This window comes from Triticum dicoccoides, chromosome 7B (genome assembly GCF_002162155.2).
Source record: "Triticum dicoccoides isolate Atlit2015 ecotype Zavitan chromosome 7B, WEW_v2.0, whole genome shotgun sequence".
Classification (NCBI taxonomy): Eukaryota; Viridiplantae; Streptophyta; class Magnoliopsida; order Poales; family Poaceae; genus Triticum; species Triticum dicoccoides.
In genome coordinates, this window is record NC_041393.1 from 747,573,865 (window position 1) to 747,598,911 (window position 25,047).

A 25,047-nucleotide genomic window follows, 5' to 3' on the forward strand; every position below is an offset into this window, starting at 1 on the left:
ATGTGAAGATGATACTAAGAGTGTGATACATATATGTGCACATATGAACAGCTCGAGGGGAACCGAGCGCACAAATGAATCAGCCACCATAATCTAGTCATTTCCAAAGAAACAAAGTGACAAATAGAGATACAAGACATTAGCTGCTTTATGGAAAACACATATATTTAAATGTTGCTTTGCTCTTTGATTATTAACAAGAGATACAAGACATTAGCTTCTTGACAGATATGGAATGTATTAAAGAATCGTATAAATTTTTTGGTATGTTGAAATTAGAAGAAGTTCATGTGCCTTCAAGGCATGTCACGATATGTTATTCCAGCTCAAATAAGTAAATACTAGTTTTTCTCCCTGCATATAGCCCCTCTTATCATGCTCTCTCTCTCTCTCTCTCTCTCTCTCTCTCTCTCTCTCTCTCTCTCTCTCTCTCTCTCTCTCTCTCTCTGTGTCTGTGTTTGTGTGTGCATTGTATATTAGAGAAGTGCCGACACTACTCGATAATGCCCAACTAGTGAAGGTCCAGAAGCACCCAACATTGACGGGTTCAACACCCATCAGTAATTTATACTTAGTGGAGAAGTAAAAAACCACTTACAGGCACATGCCCGCCAATGGTGATCAAATCAGAAAAGAAAATCAGGCCATGGCTGGTCCAATTCCGACACCTGCCAATAATGTGTATTCTCCACTACTCAAACCTACTTCTCCTTGATATGTTGCATCGTTTTATGTTTGGAGAAGCCATAGAGTTGGAAATCCAAATAGAGAAAACAATGATGGGGAGTGGCTTGAAGAATAGGAGCCGAGAAGCCGGACAGAGAAGGCCTCCACCATGCTGCACCATCGCCCGATGAACAGTGACCCGTATGGGGCAAGGACCGAGGCATAATTGAACACCACCATCATCTGGGTGGCAAAGCGAGTTCTACCGGTGTGTTACTACTCTCAGACAAACTCAATGAATTCTTGGAGGCGGCACCTATGCCAGATTCCGTAGAGATGACAACATTGAGGAGGTGGAGGGCAATGCAAGGTTTCTTTCGCAGAGGGATTATTTTCAGGGAAGAGGGGTAAGTGTATGACATTATGAGCTATTAAAAATGGAAGTTTATGCGGCTGTGGATGAAAAATCATGAAGACAAGTGAGCTAGTAGCTAGAGAAGGGACGAATGGTAGCAAGAAGGAATAATGAGCTTACTGGGTGGGGCTACTTTTTTTAACATGTGACCTAAATGACAGGGTAATGATTTAGTCACAGTCGGGATGGGACTAGGGCTTCTAAGTTGTGGGTTGTATATGACTAACATGTAGCATGTATAGCCTCAAAATTATCCACTATCACTAGTAACATTGTATCATTTATGGACCACATATTGGGCCCGTCACTACTACCCGTTTTCAACAAAAATAGATTTTTAGTTATAGTCAATTTCACGACAATCTCGCCAGCCATTATTGCTAACTAGCACAGCTAACGGTTTTTGTGACACACCATTTTGGATCAATACCTAGATGAGAACTCTAGCGTAGTGCACATTTGTTTCTTTGAGATTCTGTTAGTGTTTTTTTGTGCCCGAAGACGTATCTATTGACCCTAACAAGTGTTATCTTTAGGTGGGGTCAAGAGTGAAAGAGTGGGGAGCTTTGCAGGAGGGAAAATGGCACCTAGTGGCGTTCAGGTCTCCATGATGAACAACCACAACTTTGATCTAATTGAGCTATTACTGAGCATGAGAACCTTAAGCAGGAGTAGTCGCCCGTGGAGCAAGAGTAGCCGCCTATGGCGCAACATGAGCTTTAATATTCATAATGGTTGGAGCCTCCTCAAATCCACATCTGTGAGCAAAAATAACTGTTGACCAAAAGCGTAGCCTTGTCAAAAATTATCAAAACAATATCCCTATCCGGGGATGATTGGAAGGCTTTACGTGGAACTTTTGAATCTCTTGCTTCCTATTTTTTTGCAATTGACTGGCGCTATTGCTAAACTTGAGGGAGGGGGTTGGTATACTACCTCATTATCACCATGTCCACTCAAAATGGCTTTTATATTCATTTTCCATGATGGTTACCGTGTGTAAATTTTTTGAACAAGAACTTATTTATTTTGTAATGATTTGTGAAACATCAACGATGGAGCTAAGTCTTGGGTCATGTGGAAAGGCAATAGGTCAAGAAGTGTGTTGGATCATGAGATAATATATTTTCTAAGTTGTTCAGCATGTGTGTTGACACCATGGGTGGTATGAGAGAAGGGTGTCTCATGAGCTAACACACTTCTTGAACTACTATATTTTCACATGACCCGAGACCTAGCTCCATCGTTGATGTTTCACAAACTTTACCAAATGAATATATTATTGTTAAAATTCTCATATCAAAACCATCATGGGAAATGAATAGAAAAGGCATTCCAAGTGGATAGGGTGATCATGAGGCGGTATACCAACTCTCTCCATCAAGTATAGCAATAGTGTCAGTCAGTGGTAAAAAAGTAGGAAGTGAGAAATTCAAAACTTCAACACAAGGCTTCCCATTATTCTTGGGATAGGGATATTTTTGATAATTTCTGACAGGGCTATGCTTTTGCCAAGAGTTATTTTTGCTCACACATGCGGATTTGAGCAGCCTCCAACCATTGTAAATATTAAAGCTCATGTTGTGCCACAGGTGGCTACTCCTGCTCCACAGGTGGTTGCTCCTTCTTGAGCTGCTCATGCTCAGTTGATAGCTCATTCAAATCAAAGTTGTGGTTGTTCATCATGGAGACCTGAACCCCTCCAGGTGCCATTTTTCCCTGCTTCCAAGCTCCCCACTCTTTCACTCTTGACCCCACCTAAAGAGAACACCTATTAGGGTCCATTGATATGTTTTCGTGAACAGGAAAACACTAACATGATCTCAAAGAAACAAATGTGCAATAAGATAGACTTATCGTCTAGTTATTGATCAAAAGTGGTGGGTCACACAATCCGTCAGCTGTGCTACTTAGCACTAGTGGACAGCGGGATTGTTGTGAATCTGATTATAACTAAAAATCTGTTTTTGTTGAAAAAAGATAGTAGTGACGGGCCCAATATGTCGCCCATCAAGGATACACTGTTATCAGTGACAGAGGACTATATTGAGGCTAAACATGCTACTTGTTAGTCATATAAAACTCACCACATACAAGCGCAAGTCACAACATGATATTGACTAAATCATTACCCATTCATCCAGATCGCATCTTAAAAACAAGTAGCCCCACCCAGTAAGCTCATTATTCCTTCCTTCTATGATTTGTCCCTTCTCTAGCTACTAGCACACTTGTCTTCATGATTTTTCCTCTACAACAACACATACTTCGCTTGTTTCCCCCTCTTTGCTAAAAATAAACCCTCCGAGGAAGAAACCTTGTGTTGCCCCTCCACCTCCTTAAAATGTTGTCACCTCTGCTGAATCTGGCATGGGTGCCGCCTCCAAGAATTCATTGAGTTTGTCCGAGAGGAGGAACAACCCAGTCCAAACTCCTCTGCTACCCAGATTATGATGGTGTTCACTTCTGCCTCGGTCCTTGCACCATACGGATTAGTACTCATCGGCAGATGGTGCAACATGGTGGAGGCCTCCTCCATCCAGCTTCTCACATCCTATTCTTCAAGCCACTACTCACCATTGTTTTCTCTATTCGGCTCCCCAACTAAATGGCTTCTCCAAACATCACACGGTGCAACATATTGAGGAGAAGAAGGTTCGAGTAGTGGAGACTACACATTATTGGCAGGTGTCCGGTTTGGACCGGCCATTGCCTGATTTTGTTTCCAATTTGACCACCATTGGTGCACACATGCCTGTAAGTGGTCTGTTACTTCTCCACTAAGGATGGACTACTGATGGGAGTTGAACCCGTCACTGCTGGGTGTGTTTGGACCTTCACCGGTTAGGTATTATGGAGTAGTGTCGGCAGTTCTGGAATATACAATGGAGTGAGAGAGGAGAGAGAGAGTCCATGAGAAGAGGGGCTATATTCAGGGAGAATAACCACTTAGTATGCCATATTTGAGGTGGAACAACACATTGTGACATGCCTTCGCATGAACTTCTTCTAATTTCAACATACCAAAAATTGATATGATTCTTTAAAACCTACTGACCAAAATGCATTCCATATCTATCTAGATTTACATTTATTATATTAGTAAAAAGATTCTTGTTAATAATCAAATAGCAAAGCAACATTTAAGTATAGAAGGGTTTTCCATAAAGAAGATAATGCCTTGTCTCTCCTTTTGTGACTATGGTTCTTTGGAAATGATTCGATTATGGTGGTTGATTCCTTTGTGTGCTCGGTCCCCTGGAGCTATTCATATCTTCTAAAAATTGCATCCTCCACAAAGTATGCACCTATATGTATCACACTCTTAGTTTCGTCTTTACATGCGACAAGAATTCTTTTGAAGTCGCTTGTACACTAGCTAGTGTATTTACCTTGAAAAAAAGAGCAATGTCCTAGCTTCCAATAGATAGAGGAGACTATATGAGAGCCAAATGAAAGGAAAAGGCTCCGATGGGCATTATAGAAAGCCAAATGAAGAACAAAGGCTCCACTTCAAAAAAAGCAAGTGGCGGACCCGCCATGAAAGGAAATGGTAACTATAGGCGACCGACATGTAGTGTTAGGGTTAGGGTTTTATTCATCTATGGGCCAATGACAACGTACACTCGTACATTGGTTGGACTTTGTGCTTCGTCTACATTGCGCGCTGATGGGAGAGCAGGCGTGGCATGGATCGACAAATCCAATGAAGTGGGCGACCAATGATCGATACGCCAAGAACCTTCAGAGTCCCTTACCGAGAAAAATGCTTTCAGAAGGCATGAATCTCTCAAACAAACAAGGATCCCTGAACTTGAATGCAAAGGAACTAATAGGTCTCTTCTTTGAGGGTCAGGATCTAGACTGACAAAGGCCTACTAAGTGGTCAGTGGTTGGAAAGGCGTGCTCACCGCAAATCAACATCAACATGTTTGATAGGTCTACTGAATAGGCATGGGGACTCTATTAGGAATCCTAGATAAGTCACATTGTCAATAATATATTCATCTTGAGATTCGATAACAAAGGAGTCTAGAAGCACGCTCTATATAGTGGACCGTGGATTGTTTTTTAGTGTGATAGTTTTGAAGGATTGTGATGGTAAAACTAAGTTGTCAAAGATAATGTTTTGTATGATGGAGCCATGGGTGGGAATTAAGGATCCTCCCCTAGAAAAACAATCATATACTTTTGGGTACACTCTCAGGAATTGGCCATATTTGTTTCATTAGTCTGAAGCTTCTTCTTCCACTCTACAGTGAAAGATGAGGGGACCTGGTTTGATTTTCAATTTGAGAAGAAACCTCAGTTTTGGTTTGACTGCAATAGACTAGCACATATTGATGGAAGATTTTAACCACATGTTGATTTCTCACCTGATAACCCACAAGTATAGGGGATCGTTTGTAGCCTTCTTCGATAAATAAGAGTGTCGAACCCAATAAGGAGCTAAAGGAAGAACAAATATTCCCTCAAGTTGTATCGACTACCGATACAGCGCTACACACACTTGATGTTTGCTTTACCTAAAACAAGTATGAAACTATTTTACAAGAATAAAACTATAAGTACTTTGCGAGAATAAAACTACGAACAAATTGCAAGGTAATAAAATTGGATAGCTTTTGTCAACAAGGAAGTCATTTGTCCCTAGGCAATCGATAACAAGTACTGGTAATCATTCTCGTAATTTTATTTGAGGGAGAGGCATGAGCTAACATACTTTCTCTTCTTGGATCATATGCACTTATGATTGGAACTCTAGCAAGAACCCGCAACTACTAAAGATCATTAAGGTCATGAAACCCAACCATAGCATTAAGTATCAAGTACTCTTTATCCCATACGCAACAACCCACCTACTCGGGTTTAACCTTCTATCACTCTCGCAACCCACCATAAACGAATCATGAACGTATTGCAACACCGTACAGCGGGGATCCCTCACGTTTGCGCGAGACGGAGGGCACCGTATGACAACGCCATAAATAAAATATACAATCATACCAATCAAGATCATGATTAACCCATAGGACAAAACAGATCTACTCAAATATCATAGGATAGCCAAATATCACTGGGAAATAATATATGGAGTTGAACACCATGTTTAAGTAGAGATTACAGTGGGGAGAAGGGGTGTTACACCGCAGCTGCATAGTGGGCAGAATGTTGGTGTTGACGGTAGCAAGATTGTTGGTGTAGATCGCCGTCACGATCCTAGCCCCGGCGGCGTTCTGGCATCACTGGGAGAGAGGGGGAGAGAGCCCCCCTCCTTCTTCTTCTTCCTTGGTCTCCCCCCTAGATGGGAGGAGGGTTCCCCCTCTGGTCCATGGTCCCCATGGCGGCGGAGGGGCGGGAGCCCCTCCGAGATTGGATCTCCCTCTCTGTTATGTTTTGTTTCGTGTTCCCTGGATCTGGCGGAAAACTATTTCTTATATTTGGGGAGATCCACAACTCCGATTGTGATGAAATTTTAACATGATTTTTTTCGGGATATAAGCTTCCTTGCGCCCGAAGTAGAGCTCCAACCAACGTACGAGGTGGGAATAAGACACCTAGGCGCACCTAGGTCCCCAGGCCCGCCCTGGTGGGCTATGGTCACTGTGGGCCCCTCTACTGATGATTCCAACTCCCAAAAATCACAAATATTCCAAAATAATTCTCGGTAAAATTTTATTGCATTTGGACTTCGTTTGATATGGATTTTCTACGAAACACAAACATGCAACAAACAGGAACTAGCACTGGGCACTGGATCCATATGTTAGTTCAAATAAATCATATAAAATGTTGCCAATAGTGTATAAAAGTTGTATAATATTGGGATGAAACAATCAAAATTTATAGATATGATGGAGACGTATCAGCATCCCCAAGCTTAATTCCTGCTCGTCCCCGAGCAGATAAATGATAAAAAAGATAATTTTTGATGTGGAATGCTACATAGCATAAACTTGATCATATATCTAATCATGGCATGAATATTAAGACATAAGTGATTCAAAGTAATAGTCTATAATTTGACATAAAGACATTAATACTCAGGCATCCCAACAAACAATCATGTCTTTCAAAATATCAATGCTAAAGAAAGCTATCCCTACAAAATCATATAATCCTCTCATGCTCTGTCGTCTTAACACAAAGTATTTATCATGCACAACCCCGATGACAAGCCGAGCAATTGGTTCATACTTTTTAATGGGCTTCAACTTTTTCAACTCCCATGCAATACATGAGCGCAAGCCATGGATATAGCACTATAGGTGGAATAGAGTATGATGATTGGGGCTAATATAGAGAAGACAAAAAAGTAAGAAAGTCTCACATCGACGCGACTAACCAACGGGCTATGGAGATGCCCATCAATTGATATAAACGTGAGGAGTAGGGATTGTCATGCAACAAATGCACTAAGAGCTATAAGTGTATGAAAGCTCAATATGTAAACTAAGTGGGTGTGCATCCAACTTGCTTGCTCATGAAGACCTCGAGCATTTGAGGAAGCCCATCATCGGAATATACAAGCCAAGTTCTATAACAAAAATCCCCACTAGTATATGAAAATGACTAAATAGGAGACTCTCTATATGAAAAACATGGTGCTACTTTGAAGCACAAGTGTGGTGAAAGATAGTAACAATGCCCCTTCTCTCTTTTTTTTCTTTTTTTCTTTTTTTCTTTTTTTCTTTTTCTTTTATTTTTCTTTTCTTTTTCTTTTCTTTTTCTTTTTTTATCTCATTGTCCGGAGTCTCATCGCGACTTGTGGGGGAATCAAGTCTTCATCATCCTTTCCTCACTGGGACATGCTCTAATAATGAATAATGATGACCATCACACTTCTATTTACTTATAAATCAAAAGAAATAAAAATTACAACTCGATACCTAGAACAAAATATGACTCTATATGAATGCCTCTGGCAGTGTACCAGAATGTGCAATGATCTAGCATAACAATGATATAAAAAATGGACAAGCCATGTAAAGATCATGCTAGCTATCTTACAATCATGCAAAGCAATATGAAAATGAATACTCAAGTCATCAAAACGGAGGCGGTGGAAATTGCATGTCAATATATCTCAGAATGGCTATGGAAATTCCAAAATAGGTAGGTGTGGTGGCTGTTTTGAGGAAGATATAATAAGGCTTATGTGTGATAGAGCGAATCATATCACGGGGTTTGGATGCACCTGCGTAGTTTGCACCACATCTCGAAGTGAGAAAGGGCAATGCGCGGTACCGTAGAGGCTAGCAAATTACGGAAAGGTAAGAGTGCATATAATCCATGGACTCACATTAGTCATCAAGAACTCATATACTTATTGCAAAAGTTTATTAGCCCTCGAAGCAAAGTACTAGTACGCATGCCCCTAGGGGGATAGATTGGTAGGAAAAGACCATCGCTCGTCCCCGACCGCCACTCATAAGGAAGACAATCAATAATAAATCATGCTCCAACTTCATAGCATAATGAGACACTATACGTGCATGCTTCGGGAATCACAAACCTTAGCACCAATATTCTTACTAACCACAATAGTTCACTAGTACCCCCCACATATTCCATCTCTATATCGCAAAACTATTGCAAGGAATCAAACATATCATATTCAGTGATCCATAAGTTTTATGTAGGATTTTATGACTAACCATGCAATTGACCAATTCCTATTGACTCTCTAAACAGATATAAATGAAGCATGAGAGTTTAATTCTTTCTACAAAAGATCATGCTCTAACAAATATAAGTGAAGCAAAAAAGCATTCTACAAACAACGGTTTTCTACGTGAAGAGAAACAGCCAATCCAAACTTCAGATAATATAAGTGAAGCACATGAAGAATTTTATAAAGCCATACTCAAATGATATAAGTGTAGTGCAATGAGCATTCTATAAAAAAACATGGACTATCTCATACCAGCATGGTGCATGAAAGAAAAGTGAAAACTAAATGCAAAAGACGCTCCAAGATTTACACATATCACGTGAATGAAACAAAGACGAAAACATACCAGTACTTTTTGGAGAGAGATGGGATGCCTTTCGGGGCATCCCCAAGCTTAGACGCTTGCGTCTCCTTGAATATTTACTTGGGGTTCCTTGGTCATCCCCAAGCTTGAGCTCTTGCCTCTCCACCTTCCCCTCATATCGAGACCTCCTCGATCTTTGATCACTTCATCCATTAGTATAATAAAGCAAATCACTACTCTAAGTACTGTTTCAAACCAATTTGTATTTTGTTTTTGCATTTTAGCTACTGTAACATAAATTTTCTATGTCTTATACCACCGATAGAATCGATAGTTTCATCAAAACAAGCAAAACAATGCATCAAAAACAAAATCTGTCTTAAATAGGACAGTCTGTACCAATCTGAACATCTACCATACTTCAGGTACTCCAAAAATTCTGAAAAGTTAGGACGAAATAAAAAATTTGTATAGAAATAATGTGCAAGAAAGTTTCAGAACCTTTTGACGTTCCAGTAAAAAATGAAAATTCATGCGCCACAGCTAAAGTTTCTGTTTCTGCACCGCACATACCAACAAGCAATCGAATCATCCTAAAGGCAAACCTTGGCACAATAATTTTACAATACAAAGGATTTGTATAAGGGGATAATTATTTTTTGTTGAAAATTTTCTGTAATTGAGATTCGCAAAGTTTCCATGGGCATGAAAAAGTTCAAGGAGCTCCCCCACTTCAACAATGCTTGTCTCTCTCACTTTCACTTTACTTTTTGTGAAGTTTTAAGTTCCGCTCTATATTTTTTGTTTTTAAGCTTTATAAAATCACTCAACAGAAATAAAATGACTCTCTAAAACTTCTGGGTTGTCTCCCTGGCAGCGCTTTCTTTAAAGCCATTAAGCTAGGCATAAAGTGCTCAAGTAATGAATCCACCCGGATCCCAAGGTAAATCAAAGCCAATTTTAATTAGCAATGATTTCGCATTTAGTAGTGAGCACAAAGAAACATATATCATGCAATGATGAAGTCTAACCCTCTTCCTATGCATCGGCATGCCATATAAGAACAATTCATGCACATCAAGTAAAGGCCAATACATACCATAAGTAGTTTCTTGCAATTTTATCGTGTGGGAAACATAGAGAGGTGGAGATGTAGTTCCTCTATCATAATAATTGCATGTAGGAGCAGCAAGCACATGCATATTATATTCATCAAAATCATCATGCGCAGCGGTAAAAGGCAACCCATCGATATAATCCTTAATAAGAACAAACTTATCTGATATAGTGTAGTTTGGAGAATTCAAAAAGATAATAGGACTATCATGTGTGGGTGCAATAGCAACAATTTCATGTTTAACATAAGGAACAATAGCAAGTTCATCTCCAATAGCATAATTCCTATTGGCATCATGGCCACAAGCATAGCAAGCATCAAGTTCATCAAAGAGGGATATTCCAAATGAATCAATGGGATCATAGCAATTATCATAGCATTCATCCTTTGGTAAGTTCATCAAAGAGGGAAAGTAAACAATGTATGAGTGGAAGAGTTACTCTCATTAGAAGGTGGGCACGGGTAGCTAATCCGCTCTTCCTCCTATTGTTTTTCGCTCTCCTCATCATCATTTTCACCCAATGAGTTCACAGTTTCATCAATTTCTTCTTCCATAGACTCTTGCAAAATATTAGTCTCTTCTTGGATAGCGGAGACTTTATCAATAAATTCATCAATATCGGAATTGTATTTATAATTATCATAGCAATATTTACGGATGGAAAAAATTTCAGTGCTATAAACATCATCATAAAAAGCTTCATACTTTTCAAACAAAGATTCAATTTCTTAAGGACCGTTAAAAGCATCAAATTCTTCTATTTGTTTCACATGATAATAATCATATCTACCATTGGCATAAGAAGCAAAGGTTTCATTATCATTAAATTTGCATGAAAAGGGAAGGTGTGGAGCATTCATCCTAGAGCAACAAGTAAAATTATATCTCTGGCATAAATTCCAAGCATACCGGTGCAACATATCAATTTGATCCCATAACAATTTCCCTTTTTGTGTCAAGTGATAATCCAACATTACTCCCATTATCAAGTTGAAAAGGGTTTTCTTAGGATTATCAAAGTACTGCATAATATTTTTCACATAACGAGCATCGAGGGTTTTAGGAGGTTCCCCGTATCCATGAGTAGCAAGTACCACTAATTTTTTTGGTGTTTCGTGTTCCATATCTATAACTAAAGATATAGAACAACTTAGAACAGGAAATAAAAACTACATAGTGATAAAGCAAACAAGCACACACGAGAATGTTCACCCCATGCTATTGCTTCCCGGCAATGGCGCCAGAAAAAGTTCTTGATAACCCACAAGTATAGGGGATCTCATCCTGGACTTCGAACAACAATCGGTCACCAAATAACATAACTCATATAATACAATATCGTCATCGAACGTTAAGCACGCGGACCGTACGGGTTCGAGAACTATGTAGACATGACCGAGACACCTCTCTGGTCAATAACCAATAGCGGAACCTGGATGCTCATATTGGCTCCCATATATTCTACAAAGATCTTTATCGGTCGAACAGTTATGACAACATACATTATTCCCTTTGTCATAGGTATGTTACTTGCCCGAGATTTGATTGTTGGTATCTTCATACCTAGTTCAATCTCGTTAATGGCAATTCTCTTTACTCGTTCCGTAATACATCATCCTGCAACTAACTCATTAGTCACTTTGCTTGCAAGGCTTCTTATGATGTGTATTAGCGAGAGGGCCACCTCTCCGATACTCAGAGTGACAAATCCTAATCTTGATCTATGCCAACCCAACAAACACCTTCGGAGATACCTGTAGAGCATCTTTATAATCACCCAGTTACGTTGTGACCTTTGATAGAACACAAGGCATTCATCCGGTATCCGGGCGTTGCATAATCTCATAGTCAGAGGAATATGTATTTGACATGAAGAAAGCAATAGCAATAAAACTGAACGATCATAATGCTAAGCTAACGGATGGGTCTTGTTCATCACATCACTCTCCTAATGATGTGATCCCGTTTATCAAATGACAACACATGTCTATGGTTAGGAAACTTAACCATCTTTGCTTAACGAGCTAGTCTAGTAGAGGCTTACTAGGGACACGGTACTTTGTCTACGTATCCACACATGTATCAAGTTTCCGGTTAATACAATTCTTGCATAAATAATTATCATTTATCATGAAATAAGGAAATATAAAATAACAACTTTATTATTGCCTCTAGGGCATATTTCCTTCAGGTGATTCAGTGCATATGTCAGTGGCTCTTTCTATTGCGGTCGACGCACCAAGAGGTCCAAGACAAGCTGCACCACGCCCCACCAGCGTATAGATTTAGGCAAAAACATATAGATTTAGGCAAAAACCAACGTTTTTTTAATTCAGCTAAGTATCGTTGTTGAGTTGGGCTCGAAGACACTCGGCAAACATAACTACCGCGTGACTAGCACCATATACGTTAGCTGACCGTTAGACATTTCATTTTTCCAAGTAGCCCCATTTGACACTCGGCAAAAGCTTTGCCGAGTGCCCGAGAGAAGGAACTCGTCAAACCCCGCTTTGCCTGAAGGGTGTATGCCGAGCACCCTTTGCCGAGTGTAATGTGGCCTTCACAGGGTACTTTGGTCACTTTGGCAAATAAGCCGACTCCACTAGTGTTTTGGAATCCAAATATTTAATTATTTGATGTGTCGGGCCCCTCGATGTCGTCTTTGCTCCTGAGCAAGGTTTTTGTTAACAAATTAGGAAATTTTACCGAGGGGGACTGGTAAACGTGGTTACCACGGTTACCGAGAAATACCGAGAATATTTCGAATGAATTTTATAGTTAAATTTTTAATTCAAATAAGTGAATGAACGAACATTCGAACCAAAGGCCTCTCAAAACAGGAACTAGGTTGCTACCAACACGCCAAAACCAACTCTCATGGCATTAATTAGATCCTATGTACTTTACTATAAATCAAGCGTTTTAAATTCAGAAAGTTTTAAAAAATGATATTTTTTGCTCGGTATGGAAATTTACCCAGGGGCTCAGAAATATGTGGTAACCATGGAAAATCTCGAAATTTCAACCGATAACCAAAACCTTGCTCCTAAGCATGTTTATGTGTGGCCGTACAAGCACAGTGAGAACTGATATACTCTCTAGGTGGATGGCAAGGCTTTTTGAGGTGCGGCGGGAGACGGTCGATGCCGACAACCACACTACATCACAGCTTCTTCATTTCTGTGAAGAAATTGTGTGAATGAACAGTAACGATCACTGTCGATTGATTGCGATCATGTACATTGTTTATGTCCGGAAGGGACATGTCGCACAGTCGCAACTCTTACAAGAGATGAGACTAGAATATGCATCCGTTACATGAGGACATGAGCTATCGGGAGAGAAAAACCGCATGTCGGTTAAGTAGGGATTTCCTTCAATTAAACTAATTAATTAATCCTAACGCTGACCCTAATCTCTGTTTCAATTATTCTTGTAAACATCATCATCAATATCTTGATCATCATTATCATGATTAGTCTCCTCCAAAAACCCTGTATGAAAAATATGAGGAGATATATACAATATGCCATCAAAAACTCCTTCCAAAAACCCAGTGGGAAAATAAGGAGAAACTGACATATCACAATGCCTACATTACTATTGCCTCATTAAAAACCTTCCATAAGAAACCATTTAGGAAAACTTACAAAGGAAAAGAGTGCAACATCAAAGATCCGAGGATCAAAAACAGATTATCATTCAGGGAGACACTCCCCCTGAACTTTGCAAGTCATGAAGTCGTTTCATACCAATTCCATTGATGTAAATATGGCCCGACCCGAAAGCAATGAAGTAATTCGGAAATAATCTTGATCGACCAATCCCGCATAATGCCTGTCATGAGACGAGCATTGGATCATTAAGAGATTTGTGCCCCCTTTTACTGTCACTCTGCCTGCATGATGTTCTTCATGTTGCTCTTATCCATTCATCTGCCTTGTAAACCACACATCATTTCCTCATGTCTAGTCTCTCCCATTGCTTGTTCACCTCCTCCCCTCGAAGCACCATGGATGGCGCGACACCGACCTCTCTCTCTCTCTCTCTCTTTCTCTCTCTCTCTCTCTCTCTCTCTCTCTCTCTCAACCCCATATCACCGCCGCTGAGTTCCTCCCCTGCAGAAAAACACGGCGAGGATTGCCCAACAAGCTGGCCACACGATGCCCCTCGCTCCTGCGGGCAGAGGCCATGGCCGAATTCCAACTTCCCATAGACGCGCCCCACACGTGGCAAGCTGGTGATCGGGGGGCCTTGGACAACAGGTCTAGGTCTGTCTTGTTTTAGCACAACAGGTCTACCATAGATGCCCTTCTCTCTCTCTATCTACCGCTCTCCGTCTTAGCACAACAGGTCTAGGTCTGGTCCCCGCGGTAGTACCGCAGGCCCGTGCGGTAGTACCGCTCGTATGTTGTGGTAGTATCGCGCGTCGCAGGCTGAGTTGGTGGATAACGGTTGGATTTGTGCTTCCACTATAAAAGGGGTGTCTTCTTCTCTGACTTGACTACCTCTTCCATCCCTAAGCTCCATTGAAGCTCTAAGCTCCATTTTCGCTCGATCTCTCTCCCTAGCCAATCAAACTTGTTGATTCTTTAGGGATTGCATGAGAAGGCCTCGATCTATACTTCCATCAAGAGAAATTTGATTCACCCCACTAATCCCTTGTGGATCTTGTTACTCTTGGGTGTTTGAGCACCCTAGACGGTTGAGGTCACCGCGGAGCCGTAGTCCATTGTGGTGAAGCTTCGTGGAGTCGTTGGGAGCCTCCAATTAAGTTGTGGAGATTTCCCCAACCTTGTTTGTAAAGGTTCGGTCACCGCCTCCAAGGGCACCAATAGTGGAATCACGGCATCTCGCATTGTGTGAGGGCATGAGGAGAATACGGTGGCCCTAGTAGCTTCTTTGGGAGCATTGTGCCTCCACACCGCTCCAACGGAGACGCACTTCCCTTCAAAGGGAAGGAAATTCGGTAACACATCCTCGTCTCCATCGGTTCCACTCTTGGTTATCTCTTACCTTTACTTGTGCAAGATATATTGTGTTCTATCCTTTGCTTTCTTGTGTGTTTATTGTTGTTGCATCATATAGGTTGCCCACCTAGTTGCATATCTAGACAACTTACTTTGATGCAAAGTTTAATTTGATAAAGAAAAGCTAAAAATTCTTAGTTGCCTATTCATGTGAGAACTATATCGATCCTCTCAATTGGTATCAGAGCCTCGTCTCTTTATTAAGGACTTTGTCATCCAAAGAGTATGGTTGAAACCGTAGACGGTGAGGAGGAGCACCCCGGTGTGATTCCGTCCTCTCTATGGCTGATGGAGGAACCTCGGTCTCACGTGAGGAATTCAATGTGGCTTTGGACACATTGAAAACCTCCATGATGGCCGAGGTCAAGGGCATGCTTAAGAACTTTCTTGATGGTCTCAAATTATCCACCGCACCGTTGGAAGTGGTCGATCCCACTAACAAGGTTATGGATGCTAACTCCGACAAGGGGGAAGCTACTAGTGAGAAAGTTCCTTTGTCTAGTGGTAGAGATGGTAGTGGCACATTTGCCCATGTGGAACCTCCACTTACTTATGGAGGACCGATTCCCTCTACCCATTTAAATCATGCCGGTTCTCCCCCTAAGATTGTGAAAAATGAGGATTTTGATGCTTGGGTCTATCGCTTTAAGCATCATTTAAACCATGTTAACACTAATCTTTGGAGAATCATTGAAGAAGGTTTTTATCTGCACGGTCGAAGCAACTTCACCCCAAGAGAAGTCGTGGATAATCAATTCAATGAGAATGCTCTCTTCATCCTCCAAGATGCTATTCCACCCGAAGATATTGCTCATCTCCGACCCTTCACCGTGGCCAAGGAAGCATGGCACCATGTTATTTCCCTCTACAAGGGAAGCGCGGGCATTCAACGTTCCAACTATGAAGTGGTGTAGGATGAAGCCGATGAGTTTTCAATGAATGAAGATGAAGAACCTCGTGAGCTTTACCGGAGATTAACCACTCTCGCGGTCTCACTCTGAGATCATGGGAGCAAGGATACAGATGACAATTGGATCAAGCGCAAGTTCCTCAAGGCCATGATGCCCTACCACAAGGCCATGTCCTCCGTCATCCGTCAAAGGCCGGACTTTCACACCTTGTCCTCAAGTGAAGTGTTGGATGAGTTTGTGGCAATGAGGATCTTGGACAAGACCGCCGACAATGCGGTGTTTCGTTCTCAAAGAGCAAAGAAGCCCAACCTTGCCTTGAAGGCCAAGGTTTGTGTGGAAGAAGAGGATGATGAGGAAGAAGAGGAGAGCAACCCCGAAGATACTTAGTATGATTACCATGAGCACATGGCTCTTACTTCAAGGAAATTTTGGAGCAAGAAGAACACAAGGCCCAACTTCAACAAGAACAACTCAAGTGGCTTCAAGGGCAAGCAACGTGTGAGAACATGCTACAATTGTGGCAGTGTGAGCCATTTTGTTGCGGAGTGCCCTTATGAGAAGAGGGAAGACATTGGTGGCAAGCTCATCCGGAAAGACAAAGCCAATTCCTTCCCCAACAAGAACAACTTCACCAAGAAGAGTCCAACTAAAGGGTTCATGGCTCAAGAAGAATACCATGAGGATGATGATGATGATGATGATGATGAAGATAGTGAAGCCATGGCCATGGCCTTTGTTTCCATTGCCACAACTCCACGGGTGTCCCTCTTCGACTCACCCAACGAGAACATCACCGCCAAGTGCCTCATGGATAAAGCCACCAACAAGGTAACCCCCAACATCAAAACAACTGTCATTACTAATCCCTCCTTGACGGATTGCATTGATGAAAGTGAGGGGTCTAATGAGAAAGTAAATGAATTTGAGTCTTTTATGAGTGAGCTCAATGGAAAATCCAAGAAGCACTTTGTTGCTCTGTTGGAACAACTTGGTGAAGCCAATGACATGATCGAGGCTCATGAAGAAACCATCTCTAAGATGGAAGGTCATAGTTGTGACTATGCTGAGGAGATATCAGATCTTTCTAATGCTCTTGAGGAAGAGCGTGTGCATCGTTTGGCTCTTCAGGAGTCACACAACAATGACCATGCTAAATTAAAGAAAGATCTTGATCATGCTCTTGTTGTATCTCGTGTGCTAAATTCAAGAAGGCTAAACTTGGGGTTGGCCATGCTAGACTCAAGGAGGAGTTTGATATACTCGACAAGTCTCACAAGGTCTTGAAGGGTGCTCATGCTAGCCTCAAGGAGTCTCATGATCAACTCCAAGTGAAGCTAACCAAGGAGAAATCAACCTTTCCTCATATGGTATTAATTGATAATGCAAATGCTACTAACCCGTGTTGTGAGCATGTGCATCTTGTGGAGGAGAATGCCAAGTTGAAGGAGCAACTTAAGAAAGGCCTTGTGTCGTGCATACAAGGTGAGAAGAATCTCAATGACCTTTTGTGCAATCAAAAGGAAGGTGTGGCCAAGGAGGGAGTTGGGTTCGCACCCAAGTCCAAGAACAAGAAGAAGAATGACAAGATCAAACAACCCCCTCCTCTCAAGCAAACTTTTGTGAAGGACGGAGAGGGTGCTCCAAAGGAGAAGAAGAACAATGTCAAGGGTGGTGATGTCAAAATGGGCAATGCCACCCCTTCCAACAAAGCCTGCGACATTAACCCTTCTTATGTGTTGTGTCGTGCTAGTGATGGGTACATTTATGATAAATTTGTTGGTTATCCTTATGAGTACGTTGAATGGTCTATTTGGGTTCCTAATACCCTTGTTACTAACATCAAAGGACCCATCACAAAATGGGTACCTAAAACCAAACATTGATCTCTTGTAGGTGTTTGCTTCCAATGGGGGATCATGGTTGCTCGATAGTGGAGCCACAAATCATATGACCGGAAGCAAGGACTTGGTGGTGGACGTGCACAAGATCCCATCTATACCCACAAACATCGAGTGGGGTGATGCCTCGTCCTCTAAGGTATTGGGTCTTGGCAAGGTTGTCACTTCTCATGATCTCACGATCGAGAAAGTCATGCTTGTTGAGTCCCTTGCATACAATATACTTTACGTTTGTCAACTTGCACTTATGGGCTTTGCCACATTCTTTGGTATTGATACCGTGGCCCTCTGTTGGAGCAAGACTCTTAAAGTAGCCTTTGTTGGGCATGTCGAGAACGGTCTTTATGTGATTAACTTTTCGGAGCGACCCACTAAGACCGCGACATGCCTAATGGCTAAAGTTGATGTGGGGTGGCTTTCACATCACCATTTAGCCTACGTCAATATGAGATCTTTGCAAAGTCTTCTCAAGGGGGACCATGTCCGTGGACTAACAAATGTTAGTTTTGCCAAAGATCGTGCTTGCAGTGCTTGTATCGAAGGAAAGTTACATGAGAAGTCTCACCCTCCCACGATTATCATCTACTCGAAGAGACCCTTGGAGCTCCTTCACATGGATTTCTTTGGGCCTCCATCCTTTGATAGTCTTGGGGGTAGAAAGTATTGCTTGGTGATTGTCGATGACTACTCAAGGTACACTTGGGTGTATTTCCTAAAGAGGAAGAGTGAAACCCAACAAACTATCATCGACTTTGCAAATGAAGCTCAACATCAACATGATGCAAAGATCTTGACAATAAGAAGTGACAACGGCACCGATGTGACACCCCAAAATTTTGACCTTGTTTTGTTAATTAAAATTTTGCCAAGAAACTTAAACTTTTACTTTCTCGATTTTCTTTTGATTTCAGAACCATTCTTTTCTCTGTTATTATGGAGTTTTTACACCAAGTGAAAACTTTCCAAATGTTTTGTTGGACTTGTATACCCTCTCAAGAAAAACTTTTCTTTTTATCAGAGGAGTTAATTATATAATTATTCTTCCTGATCTTTATTTCTCTAAAAATGGTTTCCCATGGTTTTAGGGTCCTATTTGAACTACAACCATTTGATAAATTTATTTAAAATTCCAACCAAAATTTGGAGATGTCATTTGATGTTTTTAAATCACTTTTATGCAAAAATATCTTCCATTCATTGGAGATTTTGAGTTCTACACCAAATTTTCAAATCTGGTCCATTTGGCCATTTTGCACTACAACCTATTTAAAGTTTTATTTAAAGCTTCCACCAACCTTATGGGATGATGGTAGTAGTATATTATTTAACTTTATGCAAAAACCCAGTGATGTTCTTTGAAAAATTTGAGTAAATCAACCTCATCTTCATTCTGGTTCAGCTTGGTGCTTTGTACTGCAACAACATTTTAACTTGCCCTTTTAGCCATGATTATTTTTCCTACTTATAGACCACCCTGCCAAACCCGTAAGTCCAGGAGAGTGGACCCATTGGAGGATTTTAAGTGCATGCAATAAGGCCTTTTTCTTTCTGTCCAAAACTGAAGATTTGCAAAACTTGCACTATCAAGTTTCTGGTTTTGCCCAAATGACCTTTCCACCCTCACCTACATCTAAAGAGACCCAAAACTGGAGTTTTTGGCCACCCCAAGAGTTGCCTAGATGCCCTTGGCAATTTGTCAAGCACCTGGTGTGCATGGCCAGTTTTGGCATAATTTTTAGTTTGCACATTGAACCTGCTTGTTTTGCCAAACCAGGTTGTCTAGTAGCCTTATGACTGTCTCTGACCTAGGTCTGTTGATTTGCATTGGCATTCAAGCAAGTTTTGTCGCTCTGGCATTTCGTCGAATGATTGCCGTGCATGCCCGGAGCGCGGCCAGAGCGCGCGTTTTGCATGTGCCGCGCCCCTGGTCTGTTCCCCAAGCTTATCCTGACCCTCTGCCGCTCGCATCGTAGGGCCGAGCCTCGACCTTTACCCCCTCACGAGCACCACAGCCCCTCGCCACGTCTCCGGCAAGCCAGAAGCTAGCCGCCATCGCCGCCTGCTGTGGTCGGTGTCGTACGGGCCACCTGGTGCGTCCCCGAGTACCCCCGCCCTCCGTGCTCATCCACAACCCCGTCGCCTACCTCTGCAAGCTCTGCCAGCCAGCCCCCACCTCCCCTGCTCTGCAATAGTGCCGCTGCCGTCGTGCTTATCCTCGGGCAGCCGACGAACCGCCTTCTGGCGCCTATGAAATGAAACCCCCTCGCTCTGTCAGCCTCAAGTAGCACCGTGTCTTCCCCTTAGACCGATCCCGCGCATCAAATTGAACCGCAGAGGCCATCTCCTTCACCTCCGGCCGAGACGCTCACCGTCGCCCTTCTGTTCATTCCGACACCACCAGAGCCCCTCCCTCTGCCCTATCACCACCATTACCTCCATCATGACCCTAAGGACCCTTTCCAGCATCCAATTTTGCCCGGGAGTCGAGGTGTGCAAAGCCCCATTCCCTCCCGAAGCTTCCCCTCCGCCATGGAGGAAGGTTCTCCCACCTGCAAGCTCCCCCGCGCTCCTAACCACTACAGATGGATGCGGTGCCTTCCCCCGATCATCCCCATATCGCGAGCGTGTCGAATGGTGGCTTGGGTCGCCGGGGATCGCCGTTGGAATCAGCCCATGTCTCTGTCGAGGCGCGCGGGGGGGGGGGGAGGGGAGAGGATGAACCCGATAGGTGGGGACCACCTGTCGGTGAGCCAGCCCAAGCCACTAGTGGCGCAACCCAGCTAATGCGTTTTCCCCAGTTGTATGCGTATTTCTGGTAAGTACGCGACCAATCTCAGAAGACGTATTCCCGGTGAACCGTTTTCCTTTTTCTATTTCTTTTAAAAGCAGAACTTGACTAAACTTTGACTGGGCTTATCTTCTTAAATATAAGTCCAAATGACTTGATTCTTTTTCTGTTGTTTCTAAAATATTATCTAGTTTATTTTCATATTTATTTGAAAATTTCCCAAACAACTTTTTTTTGCTGTTTTTAAACTATGTGTTAATTTCAAATTTTCTTAAATAGGATTTTTGGAGAAAGAAGAAAAACTTTCAAAAGTTTGGAATGCCCCCTGCCTCACCACCACTTGAAGGCAAGCATTCTGAACCCTGGCATAATATTGTTGTGTGTTGTTTGATACGATCGCAACACCACCTTGACCCGAAGTTTCCGTTATTTCATGTGATAATATGATCATACTCATATGTGCATATTGATGATTCTGTGCTGTTGGCATTCGATATATTGTGATAGTAGACACCCTCGTATACCTTTCATGCCTACCGGGAGGAAGTCGGGAGAGCCTCTGTCTTGGGTAGACACAAGCTTGTCTCCGGTCTTCATTGAGACAGTTGTGTCCGGTACGGCAAAGTGAGGCATGACGAGTGGTGACTTTGTCTGTTGGTTGAAACATATTTGTTATGCTAACCATGCAAGAAATACTTAAACCTCCTGAGTCGACCATAGATCGAGTCTTGTTCCGGTAACCCCCCATACTTGTTTCGTACTACCACTTGTTCCTGCCACAGGTAGGGTACGGTTCAGTAAGTTGTCAACCCCTTTCCTAGCACACACACCGTACAGAGAGGCCATGGTGGAAGATACCGGAGGCCTCCGGTAGGCATGCCACCTGGTCCGGGGGCATGGGTGTTTTCGGTCGTAGCCGAAGGGGTAGCTCCCCCTAGTTTGCACGCGGTATAAATTTTGTGATCCCATGCTAATCGAGGTTGTAGCCTCCCCACTTAGAGTTTTGCTTAACAGGTGTCGTGGGTGATTCCTGACACCGGTAAGTTAGGTTGGTGTGTGCGGTCAGGTGTGTTTTCAATTAAAAGACCGTAGACAGAATTAGTCCCGATGGACTAAAGGAATCCATTACTCGTGGGTAAAGAGTACACCCTCTGCAGAGTTTATATCTATTCGAATAGCCGTGTCCGTCGTTAAGGACTACAGTCTGGGATGGGTCAAGTGTCGGTCTTAGTGTCGGTCTTCGGAGGAGAAACTATTAAACCAGAACTTGGATCATGACTTGTGACTTGTTATGATTATGTTTATTTTTATTATGGACTAACCCATTATCTTATTCGAATTATCGAGTATCCCTGGGACGGTTCTACCTCCTGGATATTCACCATAATTATTTTATAAGCCCTTTATGCGGTGTCGCTTAGACGCCCGACTGTGGCATGCTTGTTATTTATTTACTTTATAAGCCCTTTATGTGGTGTCGCTGAGACGCCCGACTGTGGCATGCTTGTTATTTATTTACTTTATGAGCCCTTTATGTGGTGTCGCTGAGACGCCCGACTGTGGCATGCTTGTTATTTATTTACTTTATGAGCCCTTTATGTGGTGTCGCTGAGACGCCCGACTGTGGCATGCTTGTTATTTATTTATTTTATCAGCCCTTTATGTGGTGTCGCTTAGACGCCCGACTGTGGCATGCTTGTTATTTATTTACCTTATAAGCCCTTTATGTGGTGTCGCTCAGACACCCGACCGAGGCATGCTCGTTATTTACTGACCTTTCGAGGCGTCGCTTCAGACACCCAATCGGTGCATTTTATTACTACTCTGTTATTGCATATTCATGCATATAAATAACCTGCTTGCGTGTATCAGAGATTTTATTTTATGACTGACGTTGTGATCATAGAATATTTCAGAGCATGATTATGGTTTGTTATATTATACCCATGTTCATAATGTTTGCGAGTACATTCAAAGTACTCACTGGCTTGTCCCTGGCTATTGTCTTGGCCAGATTTCTTGCATGGAGAGGAGCCATGCGATGACAGCACCGGAACCTACGCAATGATAAAAGCAGCCTCGCCAAGATAGGAATTATCCTGGTTAGCTGTTCCTGTGAGAAACGGAGTCCCATAGACGCTGATGAACCACAAACCGGTTCCGCCATCAACCACTAGAAACCTTTTGTTGTACTCATAGGCCAGGATGGTCTTGTACTACATAATTTGTATTTTGCTTGGAACTTCTGTATCAAGTTGGTGTCTCATCAGCTAACAGTAATCCTGGGGCTGGTGAGCATAAGGGCCATTTTCTGGGAAATTAATATCCCGAAAATCCGGTCCTGACAAGCTTGGTATCAAAGCCAGGCTGACCATTGGCTAATCCTATCTTAGCCAGGTCGAAAAACCTAGACTAACCAAACCACCAGACCTTAACCTAACCCCGGCCAAGGTTCTTGTGTAAGATAGCCACACAGTGACCCCGGCACTTTTGGCAGTCGGTGCCCAACCTATCAGCCTAGCCTGTCGATCACGCGCCATTGACCGAGACACCTAAATTGTCCCATTCGCAAGTGTGCGAAGGAAGACTCCGTCCCCTTTTTTCTATAAAAAAGGGCACACTAGCCTCAGCACAACACAGCACAACCTCTTCCCCAAAACCAAGCCATAATGCCTGCCCCGTCGTGCACAATGAGACCACAGCAACCAACCTTGGAGGTTTTGTAACCGTGCTCGCAAACCTCACCCTCCGTGCCTTTGCATTAGAAGAACCCCCAGAGTATGCTGTGTATCAAGGGCCCATGAGCGGTGAGAACCGTCAATTCTGGGCCACAGTACACGTCTATGGTAGGGGTCTGTCACCAGAACGCCCCTACCGGTTCACCCGAAGGACAACTTCCTTTGAGCCACAAGCCATCCAACTAGCTCCTCGAGAGGCTGTAGTTCAACTCTGGCATTTGTCGCCTAGAGTTAACTGTCGCTCGTTCTACTACTACCCCAGCCGTGACGGGTATGGTAGGCCACCCCAGGTTACCAACGGAGATCACGAGACGGACCCGGCGTTGTTGCATCTGGTGCGCTATGTAAGTGCACTAGAGGGACTATTCGGTCAAATCACCCTCGATCTGATCGCAGCTCGTGGAGAACTGATCCGCCGAGCCCCGGCAAGAGGAGAAGATGAGCCCGACGCCGACAACCCAGTCATGCTGTTCGGACAACCAATCAAGTCCTTCAGGTCTGCCCCAGCCATCGACCAAAATACTCTGATGTCCCCCGAATTGCTTCGTCGCCTTTTGGGAACACGCTCCAACGGGATTGTGGCAAACAACCCCCGGGGTGGTCATCATCGCTACCCCGACCCTGCAGCCCCTCAACCCCCTCCAGCAAATCCCGACGGTGAAACCCGTGGAGAGGCCTCGACGTCCACAAGGCACGCCCACCTAGATATTAACGGGGTAGACTAGAGTTGCTCGAGTAGTACCGGGTCTTAGTATGACCACGCCCCGTAATTATGTGATCCTGTATCGCCATGATTAAATGTTGTCTGCTTGTGCGCCCCTATTTTAAATAGTAGAAATGCATAAGTATGTTGGTGTGCGGTTGCATTTTTAATTCCGAGCGTGGTTGCCAAAAACCAACCCCGACGACTCAAGTTTGTGATATGAGTGAACACTTTGGTATCAGCTGACAGCAGTAATATTTTCAGAACGACCCTTAGCAAATCTCGAGGACAAGATTTTTCTTAAGGGGGGTAGTGTTGTGACACCCCAAAACTTTGACCTTGTTTTGTTAATTAAAATTTTGCCAACAAACTTAAACTTTTATTTTCTGGATTTTCTTTTGATTTCAGAACCATTCTTTTCTCTGTTATTATGGAGTTTTTACCCCAAGTGAAAATTTTCCAAATGTTTTGTTGGACTTGTATACCCTCTCAAGAAAAACTTTTCTTTTTATCAGAGGAATTAGTTATATAATTATTCTTCCTGATCTTTATTTCTCTAAAAATGGTTTCCCATGGTTTTAGGGTCCTATTTGAACTACAACCATTTGATAAATTTATTTAAAATTCCAACCAAAATTTGGAGATGTCATGTGATGTTTTTAAATCACGTTTATGCAAAAATATCTTCTATTCATTGGAGATTTTGAGTTCTACACCAAAATTTCAAATCTGGTCCAGTTGGCCATTTTGCACTACAACCTATTTAAATTTTTCTTTAAAGCTTCCACCAAAATTATGGGA